The sequence below is a fragment of the Haliotis cracherodii genome, unplaced genomic scaffold (genome assembly GCF_022045235.1).
Source record: "Haliotis cracherodii isolate W230 unplaced genomic scaffold, xgHalCrac1.p SCAF_8, whole genome shotgun sequence".
In the NCBI taxonomy this organism is placed as follows: domain Eukaryota; kingdom Metazoa; phylum Mollusca; class Gastropoda; order Lepetellida; family Haliotidae; genus Haliotis; species Haliotis cracherodii.
In genome coordinates, this window is record NW_027266341.1 from 41,133,406 (window position 1) to 41,147,896 (window position 14,491).

At 38.7% G+C, this 14,491-nt stretch overlaps 1 protein-coding gene across 1 annotated transcript in view; it reads left to right on the forward strand.

Annotated features, from left to right (window-relative positions):
* The first annotated feature begins 2,240 nt into the window (after positions 1–2,240).
* LOC139449468 (von Willebrand factor A domain-containing protein 3B-like) overlaps positions 2,241–14,491 on the forward strand; it is a 521,695-nt gene continuing 509,444 nt past the window's right edge. The window contains exon 1 of the mRNA XM_071230886.1: positions 2,241–2,515. The gene's annotated coding sequence lies outside the window, so the exon portion shown is untranslated. The remainder of the gene's footprint in view (positions 2,516–14,491) is intronic.

Sequence of the window (14,491 nt, forward strand, 5' to 3'; positions counted from 1 at the left end):
CAACAAAATAACAAAAACCAACAAAAACCAACAACAACAAAAACCAAAAAAAAAATGAACACATTCTTCTCTTTCAAAATATTATTTTAATTGCCCATTCGAGCAAATGCATCACAACTGCAATTCTTTAACCCCCTGGATGCCACAGGGACATATATGTCCTTCCTCTACAACCCTCAATTTGAAGTTGAATAACATTCAAAATACATCATCCACACAAATACACGTCACAGTTTTGAATAAGTGGGAAATTCCCTGTTCTGTGATATCATCCACTGGCATTTTAGGCCACGCAAAAGGCGACATTAGGTACATCGTAAATGGCGCCATTTTTTACACATTACTAAATCACCACTCACGGCGTTATTTACAGCATGTTTTGAAATCTAAAATTCGGATATTTACTCGGAGAAATGAATTTCAAAAATAGCATATTAGTGATCACAGGTATCTGTCTTTTATTAAATCACCAATGATCATTCCAAAACGTCTCCGATAACCCTAAAATCGTTTCGAATGTTTTGGAAAATACGTAAACACGAATTCTCGCACAACCTTCACTTTTCCAATCTTCGGAAAATGTGCGTCAGAAAAAAACTCGACATCCAGAGGGTTAATGTCGACGAAACTGGAGGACATACATTTACCCTCTTGGTGCCATATATAAACAATTGATTTCATCAGGTGTATATTTATTTACGATCTTTCGCCGTTCAACGTTTCTCTTCAGGTGTAATGAAAACTTTAACTTACATTATGACGCATAACAGTAGTATTTTTGGCGTCATAATACCTATGATGTAATAATGACAATAGAGTGACTCTATTACATCATAGGCATTATTGAGCAAATACAAAATTATCAACAGCCAAAGAGAACCCAAAAATCTTGATTCTGTTGTCATCACTTCAGGGGTTTCTAAGTGCGGTGACAAACGTTGCCTTACTTGCAGCAGTATAATTGAAGCCTATTCAGTCCAAATTACAAAGGACACTAAATTTACTGTAAAACAAAATATGACTTGTGATACTAGAAATGTTATTTACTTGATTGTTTGTAGTGGATGCAATGAAAAGTATATCGGAAAGACAGAACTTAAATTAAAAAGAAGAATGAATCTTCACCGTTCACAAATAAAGCAGCCACACAACCGCACGATTCCACTCAGTGAACATTTAGATATATGTGGAAGCGGCAACTTTTTAGTTTTCCCGCTATATAAGCTAAATTTTGATCATGAACCTACATTGTTTCAAAAAGAGCAACATTTCATTCATAAATACGCGCCTAAGTTAAATGTAAAGGCGTAAGTCCATTGTCACCTTGGTATTGTGACGTCATAGTTCTGTTATGACGTCACTTAACTATATGTTACTACTTCATGTCCGTTATATAGAGAATCTCACACGAGTGTCTTTTGATATCAAATATATCAACACGAGTTGATAAAAGTGGCAAAATTCCGAGGCTTGCCGAGGATTTTTGCCACTTTTATCAACGAGTGTTGATATATTTGATATCAAAAGACACGAGGGTGAGATTTTATTTATCATCCAACATCATTCTTTCAACTTTTTCAATTTGTAGACATTAATTAGCAGTGTCTTCAGTGTAAAAAGTACTGCAAACAGCTTCAGTAGCAGAGCCATTAGTGATGTCATTTGATTGTGAGGTCATGGTAACCAGTGACGTCACAATGCTCTGCAAAGCATTGTGATGTAATGTCATTGCTGCGATATCTACAGTGTCGATATTGCTTGGATGAGATCAAGCGATATCTCCTGTGGAAGCCAGTTTTGGATGATAAATTCAGTTATGGCCTGATGAGACTCGTACGTGTACGAGTTGAAAACTGTGTCCAATCTAACTCCACTTATTTAATTATTACTAATATATATATAAATATTGTTTTAATCTATCAAACAGCTATAATCCTTTGTAAAACGACAATAAGCGAGTGTTACTGTCACGATTTTATACTACTGGACGCTGACAGAGATAGAATTATCGTTTTTCTTTGAAGTTATACTGATTGATGTTCGTCCCCTTACATGAAATCCCAGTTGATCGGCAAGAGTCGCCTTTCGGCTTGTTCCGGAACGCCTCGAGTTGGTCACGAATGCAACTCGTGTCATTCCGGGACAAGACGAAAGATGCGTGTGTAACGGTGAGAACGGAACCAGCCGATTGCTCTGCCCGGCAACGAGCACTTGTCGTTTGTTTACAATATGGTGGATGCTAACGGTAACTGGGCTGTGTAAAACCTTGTTCCTCTATTTGCAACTGCCTACAACATTTCGTGTAAACCGTGCTATTACGACGACATCTTGCAGCATTAGATAATACTGGTCTACGTAAAGATGAAATTAAAACTGTAAAATTGGAAGATTCATTCTCTCCTTATATTGTGGGTACTGCTTCTACGACGTAGGAGACACGTGACAGTGGTCATTGTTTACACCAGAAATTGGACACAGAAGGAAATATAAGCGGCAACCACAACTTGTGAACAGAGTAAGTGTTTTGTGTTTATCATCGAAAACTAGTATTGTTTTCTGTAGATCGTTTAATTTGTCATTTCGGCAAATGCTTTTATGACTTAGTCACCCTCCACTCCTGACTATTGAAGAAAGAAAGAGTTAAATTTACTGAAATGTGCAACCGCTTCCTATATTGGCAGTGATTGTACACCATTTGTTAGGATATTTTGTAGGATTTGGGCTTTGTAGGTTATACCTGATAATCATGCCATTTTTCATAAAGTTGGTATTCGAAATGTTTGAAAAAGCAACGAAACAGCAATACTAAACACAATTTATTGACAAATGAGGAGTACATAATTGTATATAAAATTCAGGAAAATATAACAAACATACCTTTTTTGTGAGTGTCAATTTGCCAAATTTTCAGATACAATATTGAGATATACCTTGAATTGAAGAAAGATTTCTTCTCTCGTATGCTAATGTAGTAACATATAATGTATTTCTGAATTAATCAGTCATCAAAGTTAGTGAAAGTTTAGACTGCAAAATATAACAAAGTAAATTCACATGTTTTGGGGCATGTAGAGAATGGATGCAGAAAATAAATCTACCGCGTCCCGAGGGATGCACAATGATATGCATTGTACCTACAGCTCATCAAGAGCAGAAATAGGTGTCTGTTATTTCATCCATCAATCGTGGCGGCTGTACACATGATCATTGATTCATTTCAGGCTGTTAGGTAATTATGTAAAGGTGCAGTTCACTACACTATTTCATTACTTGACAGGACTTGTCCCTTGACCCCCACTTTTGTAAGTCAAGTTAAAATCCTGAGTACTATCAAAGTGTTGGTGGACAGTATCATTTTCATTATATGGCAAAAGCACAGTTAGACTACACATTTATTCCTTATTGGCCACCATGGTAGATAATTGTGTGCAGATAGGTGCAGATAGTTACATGAGTAGGTTCAACAAGAGGAAGATAGGAGTAAGGATGTCATGTGTTGCCAAAGACTGCAGTTCAACTGTTTCACCAAGAATTGACTTGAATATGTTTTTGTGTTAATGGAGGCTTGAACGTAAAACTGGTCTGCATACAAACTGGTGTGCACAGTGCACACTGGCTGATTTACTCAAAATCTGCAAATCAATTTTTGCATTCATAGCTCCAAAACATAAGAAACATATTCAAGTCAATTCTTATAAATCAATATATCACCAATAATAACTTCACAGGGTGGTTATTGAATCATAAACACAAAACAGCCAGGAGACAACAGTATGCAATGAGTGACACCAAAACACCACCTATTCTATTATCAGCCAATTAGAAAACAGTAGCCTATTAGTGGGCAGGACCTAATGTTTTTTTCAGTGTATGAAACATTAATGCAAAATTAATTACTTGTCAATCAAATGTTGCTGCAATTAAAACTGATTTTTAGAGGGCATTTTATTGTAGAACCTCGCAGGATTAAGTTCCAAACTTCACACTAGCTACTAGTACTATCTCATTAAACTGTTCTATGCCCCACTAGCATTGTGATGCAATTGTCATGTAATTGAAAGAAAAACCTGTGTCCCTGCCATTTGACATTACACATGACGTTTTCTGCCCAAAATATATTTGCACATACTTCGATTATTCTCCTCATTTTGTAACCTACACTTGTTGCGAGGCACCAGGTGCCATGCTTTATTTGTTTTTGCTTTGAGAAAGTTACATGGGGATGAATAATGGGTTTGAAAGATGTAAACAAATTTTTAGAAGAAACCTTTTCTTTGTATGTACAATAATTTGAAACTTTTGACTAACCATAATTGAGAAATAAATACTTTCCCCAAAATATCAAATTCTGAGTTGATACATCCCTCAGGTCAAATACAAAAGAAGTGGGGCAGCCAAGTTGGTATTAACAAACATCATGACATCATTTCTTACTTGCCCAAACTTAAAATTCTACTTGCCCTGCTAAATCACTTTGAACTTTGAAACATGTACACTGGCATCTCGACTTGATAGCACGTGAAGTGAATATTAGGATTAACCAATGGAATGCCAATTGGGATTTTTATCCAATGAGTATACTAGTCCCCTGCCTCTGTTGCATTTGTTCGCTGATGCTACACAACAGCAAGATATCCAGCTAGACGAAGCATTAGGGCAGGGAACACATCTATTCCAGCAAGGAGTTGTAAAAATTGTTTTGTTTAATAGCTAATAATTAAAAAAAACATTGACATTTCATTAATCATGTTAATAGATATTTTTTTATTATAAATTCTAAAGTCTAAAAAAAATTCAATCTGATTAAAGAGTTGCTATTCAAGACTTTTTGTTTTGCTTGACTGAACATTAAAGAAAACTAAATACAAATGAGAATAGTACTCATTATATTTTAATGATATTCCACATGCTTGTATCAGCCCGACTTGCCCGACCCATGAAAATAAAGTGCCGGGCAAGTGTGAAAATATGATTAGATTGCCCTCGGGCAAGTATGAAAAGAAGCAGTGTTACCTTTGAAACTTAGAAGATGCATCGTGTGTTTGTCAACTGCAGAGGAAGTGCTTGACTAGTCATTTTTCTATTCTGCAAATCTCCCATTAGCTGTTGCTTCTGTCTCTGATTTGGCAGGGCAAATGCTTCAGTTTACTTGCCCTTGGGCAAGTAGGAAATTTGGCATTTGAACACCTCTGCATGCAGTGAAATCCAGTATTTCTCACTGACCTGGGGTAAAAATAAATCGGCCAGACCATCAGACCTTTGACTGTTGGAGACAAACACTCCCTGTCTCGGACAGTCAGACAAGCTTGTATTCAAGACATTGATGCAAGACAACAATATTCCATGTATGTTTTCTTCCTACTACTGTTTTGATTGTAAAATATTTGTTTATCTCTATATTTTAATAAATTTAATTGCCAACATATGCCGGCAGCCTGAAGTACCATGAATGGTGTACTGGTCTCTGGTGTGGTGGCCTTGGTAGCCTGTGATCTGTTGCCCAGTGGTATTGTCATGTAATAATCATGTCTTTTTGATGTGCTCATATTAGTTTTTGATTTAAATTGCTCCGTTTGTGTTAATGTGAATTGTTGGCAGATTTTCGTATATCATAAATGTAAAACTCATTCTGCTTGTGATATGGCTGAAATACTGATAAACTGTCTTCAGATTATAGCTCACTCATTCTCTCTCTCTCTAATTTGAAACCTCTTATTGACAAATCAGAAATGAACATTTTTGAAAGTTGTATTCACAACAATTGTATAGGTGCATTTGAGTGATCAATGTTATGGCTTGTGCTTTCTTATTCAGCTATCATCATAGTTTTATGGTAGTGTTATTTTCTGTTTTGGTATATGTTTATATCAGGCTATACTTTGATTAATAAATGTAACATTTTACTGAATTGATAAGCAGAAATGTTTTTACAAAGAATATACAGTGACATACATGTGCAAAAAATGCTAATCCCATAATAAATGCATGATTTTTGAATTTATGTAGAGCATGCATAATACTATAGGGCTGTCTCTACCTAAAGCATTTGTATGCATGGACAATGGGCTTTCATGTTCATATGTGAAAAGCTATGGACCTTTGACTGGGACTAACCGCCCCTTACAGAGGTAGTGGAAAGTGAAATGGTCTCATTGTGTATGCTGGGACTATGGCATATTATCATGTGACCTAAGCCATGTGGCAATACTTTGATTTAGATCCATGAGAAGTGTTTTCCCTCTACCTAGCTACGCTCAACAACAGACGACTATGAATGAATGCATGATACATAATCATATCTTACCGAGGTTGTGCTCCCCCCCCGGAACCTTAGCCCTACATTGATATATAATGAGGTCGGCTGTGACAATCACCCTTTCTTGGTGTTGAACATTTGACAAGGTGTCGCCTTGATATAACATACGGCTGTTGCTACAGAAACTGGATCCTTCTTGTAGCTCTTCTTGGCCTAAAATATCCAAGGTTTGCTTTGTTGAACATGTCAACATGATATGTACCTGTGATATATTCTACATGTCCCTGCTTACAACAAAGCATGCATTTCAAATTTTCTCACCTTTACAATTAATCTCTTAGTCACTTGTAAAAGTACAGGAATCAATTTTGTTTTGCTCATAAAAATATATTCATAAATCACTTTTAATGGCCCTTTTTATGTATTCCAAATTCATTAATCTTTTGTCTGAATGCTAATATCTCTACTGTAGTGACACAAAGGAAAAGTGATTGCAAAATGAAAAAACTCCATGTTCACTTCTGAACATGAAAACCATCAATTTGAACTGTCATTTTCTCAGTCAAATCCCTCTGCCTATCTGTTCAAACAGCCTTCTGAGGATTTTGTGGAAGAAAATAACTCTATACTTTACACACTTTATGAAGGTGACTACAAGGGATTGCATTGTGAGGTTTAGTAACTTAACTTGACTACATCCCATATTATATGATGCTATGTCATCAATCTGTTGTTTGACCATGACAAGTACTAATTAGCCAGACATGGATGGCAGCGTTGTTATCCACGTCTGTATGGGGGAAGTGCGGACACTCTATGGTCTTGGGGTACTCTAACTCTGCTTGGCCCAAATGGTGGCCCTAATGGTGTTGTGTTTACATACTATCATAAATGGCCTATTTATAGATTGACTTGTTATGTCACATGATGCAAGCTGATGATGTCAGACCCATGACGTCATTGTGCACACGCCTCACCTCTAGGCACTTGAGTAAAGGAAGTTCAGACAGCCACACATCTTGTGTTGTTACTCTCGTGGAGTTTGGGTAAGACCCAGGAACATCATTACATTAGTTTGGGTATGACCCAGGAATGTCGTTACATTAGTTTGGGTATGACCCAGGAATGTTGTTACATTAGTTTGGGTATGACCCAGGAATGTCGTTACATTAGTTTGGGTATGACCCAGGAATGTCGTTACATTAGTTTGGGTATGACCCAGGAATGTTGTTACATTAGTTTGGGTATGACCCAGGAATGTTGCTACATTAGTTTGGGTATGACCCAGGAATGTTGTTACATTAGTTTGGGTAAGACCCAGGAATGTTGTTACATTAGTTTGGGTATGACCCAGGGACGTTGTAACATTAGTTTGGGTACAAGCCAGGAACGTTGTTACATTAGTTTGGGTATGACCCAGGAACGTCATTACATTAGTTTGGGTACGACCCAGGAATGTTGTTACATTAGTTTGGGTATTACCCAGGAATGTTGTTACATTAGTTTGGGAAAGACCAAGGAATGTTGTTACATTAGTTTGGGTATGACCCAGGGACGTTGTAACATTAGTTTGGGTACAAGCCAGGAACGTTGTTACATTAGTTTGGGTATGACCCAGGAACGTCATTACATTAGTTTGGGTATGACCCAGGAACGTTGTAACATTAGTTTGGGTATGACCCAGGAATGTTGTTACATTAGTTTGAGACAAGCCAGGAACGTTGTTACATTAGTTTGGGTATGACCCAGGAATGTTGTTACATTGGTTTGGGTATGACCCAGGAATGTTGTTACATTAGTTTGGGTATGACCCAGGAATGTTGTTACATTAGTTTGAGTATAACCCAGGAACGTCATTACATTAGTTTGGGTATGACCCAGGAACGTTGTTACATTAGTTTGGGTATGACCCAGGCATGTTGTTACATTAGGTTTGGGTATAACCCGGGAACATCATAACATTAGTTTGTTTACGACCCATGAATGTTGTTACATTAGTTTGGGAAAGACCAAGGAATGTTGTTACATTAGTTTGGGTATGACCCAGGGACGTTGTAACATTAGTTTGGGTACAAGCCAGGAGCGTTGTTACATTAGTTTGGGTATGACCCAGGAATGTTGTTACATTAGTTTGGGTACAAGCCAGGAGCGTTGTTACATTAGTTTGGGTACGACCCAGGAATGTTGTTACATTAGTTTGGGTATGACCCAGGAATGTTGTTACATTAGTTTGTTTACGACCCAGGAATGTTGTTACATTAGTTTGGGTATGACCCAGGAACGTCATTACATTAGTTTGGGTATGACCCAGGAATGTTGTTACATTAGTTTGGGTATGACCCAGGAATGTTGTTACATTAGTTTGGGTACAAGCCAGGAACGTTGTAACATTAGTTTTGGTATGACCCAGGAATGTTGTTACATTAGTTTGGGTATGACCCAGGAATGTTGTTACATTAGTTTGGGTATGACCCAGGAATGTTGTTACATTAGTTTGGGTATGACCCAGGAATGTTGTTACATTAGTTTGAGTATAACCCAGGAACGTCATTACATTGGTTTGGGTATGACCCAGGAACATTGTTACATTAGTTTGGGTATGACCCAGGAACATTGTTACATTAGTTTGGGTATAACCCGGGAACTTCATTACATTAGTTTGTTTACGACCCAGGAATGTTGTTACATTAGTTTGGGTATGACCCAGGAATGTTGTTACATTAGTTTGTTTACGACCCAGGAATGTTGTTACATTAGTTTGGGTATGACCCAGGAATGTTGTTTCATTAGTTTGGGTACAAGCCAGGGGCGTTGTTACATTAGTTTGGGTACGACCCAGGAATGTTGTTACATTAGTTTGGGTATGACCCAGGAATGTTGTTACATTAGTTTGGGTATGACCAGGAATGTTGTTAAATTAGTTTGGGTACGACCCAGGAATGTTGTTACATAAGTTTGGGTATGACCCAGGAATATTACAAATGGTTTATTAGTTACCTCGAAGGAACTAAAAACCTGAGAGAAACTAATATTTAATGTACATGAGCAATATAAATACAAGTACCATATTTTCTTGAGTATAGTGCACACTTTTTTTTTAAAAACCCACGGCTGTGTAGAAGGGGGTGCGCATTATACACGCCATAATGAGTTTAAATGTTTTTTTCCCCCCAACAAAAAGACATTACCGTGAGCACGTAACACCAGAAATACCATGTCAACAAATCCGTACTGGAGCTGTGGAGTACACAATGTAATCTTGTAATTACACTGTCTGGTTATAAAAAGTATTCATTTTATATCTGGACTTATGTTTGTAACTTATTTCATTAATTTTATTCAAAATTCCTTTTAATATTGTTTTAATTAATTTTGGCTAAATTGTGTGTGAAGCGATCGGAAGATCGCACAACTGACCGTTATTAACAGCAGACACAGTGAGATTATCACTATTGGCGCCTTGAAACAAACTTAAATGATAGAGAATGGACACAAATATCATAAATGCCATGCATTTACACGTCAGAAGTCATATTTGTTGTAGTTTGACGATTCTATGTCAACATGCAGTTCTCGCGATCACGTGCGCAGGAGCCTTAATGGTGACTGGTCAAATTGTTCCATGTGAAAAAAAATAACCGGCGCTAGCAATCTGCTGCATCGAAGTGCTACGTTTAGGGTTTGTTACTATTTTAAATATATTTAGTAAAAGCTGCAACTAAAATAACATCTTATTGGAATTGGTAAGGTCTCTCAATCTGTTATGTCATCACATGCCCCCCCCCCGACAATTTTATGAAATTAACATATATACAGGTGTGTAAATTTGCTATCCCCAAATTTCAATACATCACATGACATGGATGTTATATACACAATACACTGAGGCATAACACACAAGCATAGGTCAGTCCAAGCTGGCCAGAGCTACTGTCCAGTGAGCACATAAGCTGATGATGGGTGATACACTGAGGCATAACACACAAGCATAGGTCAGTCCAAGCTGGCCAGAGCCACTGTCCAGTGAACACACAAGCTGATGATGGGTGATACACTGAGGCATAACACACAGGCATAGGTCAGTCCAAGCTGGCCAGAGCCACTGTCCAGTGAACACACAAGCTGATGATGGGTGATACACTGAGGCATAACACACAGGCATAGGTCAGTCCAAGCTGGCCAGAGCTACTGTCCAGTGAGCACACAAGCTGATGATGGGTGATACACTGAGGCATAACACACAGGCATAGGTCAGTCCAAGCTGGCCAGAGCTACTGTCCAGTGAACACACAAGCTGATGATGGGTGATACACTGAGGTATAACACACAAGCATAGGTCAGTCCAAGCTGGCCAGAGCTACTGTCCAGTGAACACACGAGCTGATGATGGGTGATACACTGAGGTATAACACACAAGCATAGGTCAGTCCAAGCTGGCCAGAGCTACTGTCCAGTGAACACACGAGCTGATGATGGGTGATACACTGAGGTATAACACACAAGCATAGGTCAGTCCAAGCTTGCCAGAGCTACTGTCCAGTGAACACACAAGCTGATGATGGGTGATACACTGAGGCATAACACACAAGCATAGGTCAGTCCAAGCTGGCCAGAGCTACTGTCCAGTGAGCACACGAGCTGATGATGGGTGATACACTGAGGCATAACACACAAGCATAGGTCAGTCCAAGCTGGCCAGAGCTACTGTCCAGTGAGCACACAAGCTGATGATGGGTGATACACTGAGGCATAACACACAAGCATAGGTCAGTCCAAGCTGGCCAGAGCTACTGTCCAGTGAGCACACGAGCTGATGATGGGTGATACACTGAGGCATAACACACAAGCATAGGTCAGTCCAAGCTGGCCAGAGCTACTGTCCAGTGAACACACAAGCTGATGAGGGGTGACAGAGCCTCCACTATCGCATTTTCCACATATTAATGCATTCTATGGAGATGGGATACACTTGTATCAACAACTCATAGAAACACATGCTGGTAAGTGGCTTTCTTTCTGTGAACTAACGTGAGTGGATTATGGTTGGTATACACAAGCACTTGATGAAGTGCTGATTGCATGTATGCCTCAAAGTGTTTTAATGCTAGCACAAGACCAAAGGAATCCTTCGCAGTCAAATAGTTATGTTGGGGTCGATTGGATTTCCTGGAGGAGTAGCTCATTGGGCGATTGACATTATCCTTTTCCATCCTTTTGGAGCAGGACCTGTACCAGTTGCGCTAGCATCAACAGCCAGCTTGATTGGGGACATCAATGGCGGAAGCAGCCAGCACTTGCGATCACAGCCTAGTTTCTACCCTTTCCATTTGAAGCTTACTTTTCTTGGCTTGATCCTAGTTCCACCCTGTGAAGAAACCAAGTTGTGTCCCATGTGATGAAAACGCAATATGGAATCAGATCACTGTTCTTGATTTGAATGGCCTCTCAATTATGTCAACCATAACAGACAACATGGTTGATCAGATAACGAAAAGATTTGCAATTTCTGCCCTGACAGACAAACAAAATTTCAAACAAACTAGTGAGACTATGCAGTATCAAGTAACACAGCACATTGCGGCAACATGAATAGCTCAGCACAGTCACTGCGATGAAGTTTGAGTTAAAAACAATAATGCTTGCACTCAAATATATACAGAACAGCTTTGTATTTTTATCCGGGCTTAAGTCCTATGAAAATATATATGTGAATGAGTAATATACGTCGTTCTGGACGAAGCATGAAGAAGAACAGCTCGTCAAAACACATTCCTTAATTTTTGGGGATCGAAATTGCCAAAACACAACAAATTGCGTGCACATCATGGAAAACGTGTTTTGTTTCACGGGAGGCATGCAGAATAGGGCTATAAAAGACAGACTTTTAAAAGCCACATCACTTGTTGCTGCAGACGTAACGGGTACTGACACAAGAAATGCCAAGACGTGCTCGACGTCCATATGTTGGTCCCATACTCACTGATCGACATTGAAATGAACGTCTGCGTTGGACCAAAAGGCATCGTCATTGGAGATTGCGGCAGTGGCATGGTGTGTTGTTCTCTGATGAGTCCCGTTTTCATTTACGGAATGCTGACGGTCGACTGTGAGTGTGGCATCGACGTGGAGAACATTACCACAATGACTGCGTTGTACAGACAGATCGATGGGGGGGAGGGAGTGTCATGGTGTGGGGCGGCATCAGTCATAACCATCGAACAGAGCTCCATTTTTGTCGTGGAAGAGTTAATGCCCTTTACTACAGGAAGAACATATTGGCAAATCACGTCATCCCATTCTTTCATCAGCACCAGGATATGCACACCTTCCAGCAAGATAATGCAAGAGCGCACACAGCACGTGTTTCAACACAGTACCTAAATAATGTGCCTCTGCTTCCATGGCCAGCCCAGTCACCCGATATATCGCCAATTGAACATCTATGGGATTACCTGGGTCAACGCCTCTCACGTCGTCGCAAGTACAGAACCTGAGAGAACTTGAAGATACACTACGTCAAGAGTGGAATGCCCCAGACTTATTCGATCAATGAGAAGACGTTGCATGGCCTGTGTTGCTGTCAACTATCACTATCAGCCAGAGACTAAACAGCTGTTAAAGCAATGGAAACATCTAAGCTCGGAACGTCATGGTTCTGGTATTCTGGAGGAATCCTACTGGTGGACTATCTGCCGAACTGTCAGACCATTAACGGTCAATATTATACTTATCTGCTGAGGCACCTGCATAAGAATATCAAGGCTAAATGTTGTTGCAAATTCATAAGTGGTGTGTTTCTACCAAAAGAATATCACGGGCAGGGGTGTTCCATATTGCTCCCCTCACTAATTACCGTATAGATGCCATTTATGAGGCATGTTTTTTGTACCTACAATTGTGGGGATTTGCAGGGTGGGTTGACCTATTCACAAGGTAGAAGATCTCCCATATTTTTCTAGCTGTATCAATAAGCCTAGTAAATTAAAACATATTAATTGGCGATTTTATTATAGGAAATAGACTCCATTGTCTCACCTTTTTCACACCATTTCAACACACAAAATGGTGCCTTGTGCTTGAGTTAAACACAACCACAATCTGGGAGCTCCCAGAATCTACCAGGGATTATAACTTTTATCTACTCAAGCCCTGTTTGATTAAACATTTTTATTTCATGAATGTACATGAAGTTTTCTTTATGGGGATGCAGCTAACTCAGTCTTGATCTCTTCTGGTCAATTGCTGTAACAACATTGTCATCTGAATAAGTTTACATAAATGCCTATTCAGTGCACATCTAATTAGTTTTAAAACATTCATATCCTGTTATCTAAATTGAGAAAACAAAGGTAGGAGGACCAGTTTTTCCAAACAGTAATCATAATTAAAGAAATCTCACATGTGAGATGAGAATGTGACTCATTTGAATAGGTTATACACATGTATATATATAAATGCAAAGGTACTGATTTTATCCACTTTTAATTATGGATGATCAAGACTAGTTTATGATGACATTGTTGTCTATACCCATTATGGAAAGGAGTTGAAATGGCTAAGCTACCCATCATCATTCATGCTTGAAGAACTGTCCATTGGTGCAGTGTATCTTACCAACCTCCATGAACACTTTAACATAGTGATAAATGTCCAGTGACATTGAAATAATTCATGGAATCATTGGATATTGGTTTTCAGAATAAAATTGCTTTCATATTTTATGTTAGTTTTCTCTGTTTGTTATTGATAATAATATAAAAACTCTGACTAAGACAATGACAATTACTTTGTGAAATTTATTACCCCCATCTGACTATATTGAGAAGAATAAGAATGTAAATGGACAAATTAGATGCTTTTAATGATGTAATGCCTTCTCTAGTCAGAATATATTCGTGATACTGTGATACAGGTGTCCTCCCATTAGTCATACGGCCCATTAGTCATACGGGTTAAAACAAAATATGGTAAGGTTGACTGCACCAACAACTACCGGTACCTTTGTAATACCCACAATTAAAGTGAAATGATCCAAGAAACACAAAATTACAACTTTTAATACTTTTAATAATCTTTTAATACTCCTGAGCATAGCATATCTATTCATCATAGCTCATATCATCGTCAATGACCTATAATTTGCAGTTTCACACTTAGTGGTCAGTTGGATACTGACCAGCAGCAGCATCCAGAAACTGAAAACATTTTTTCTGACCTACTTGGAGTTGGTCCAAC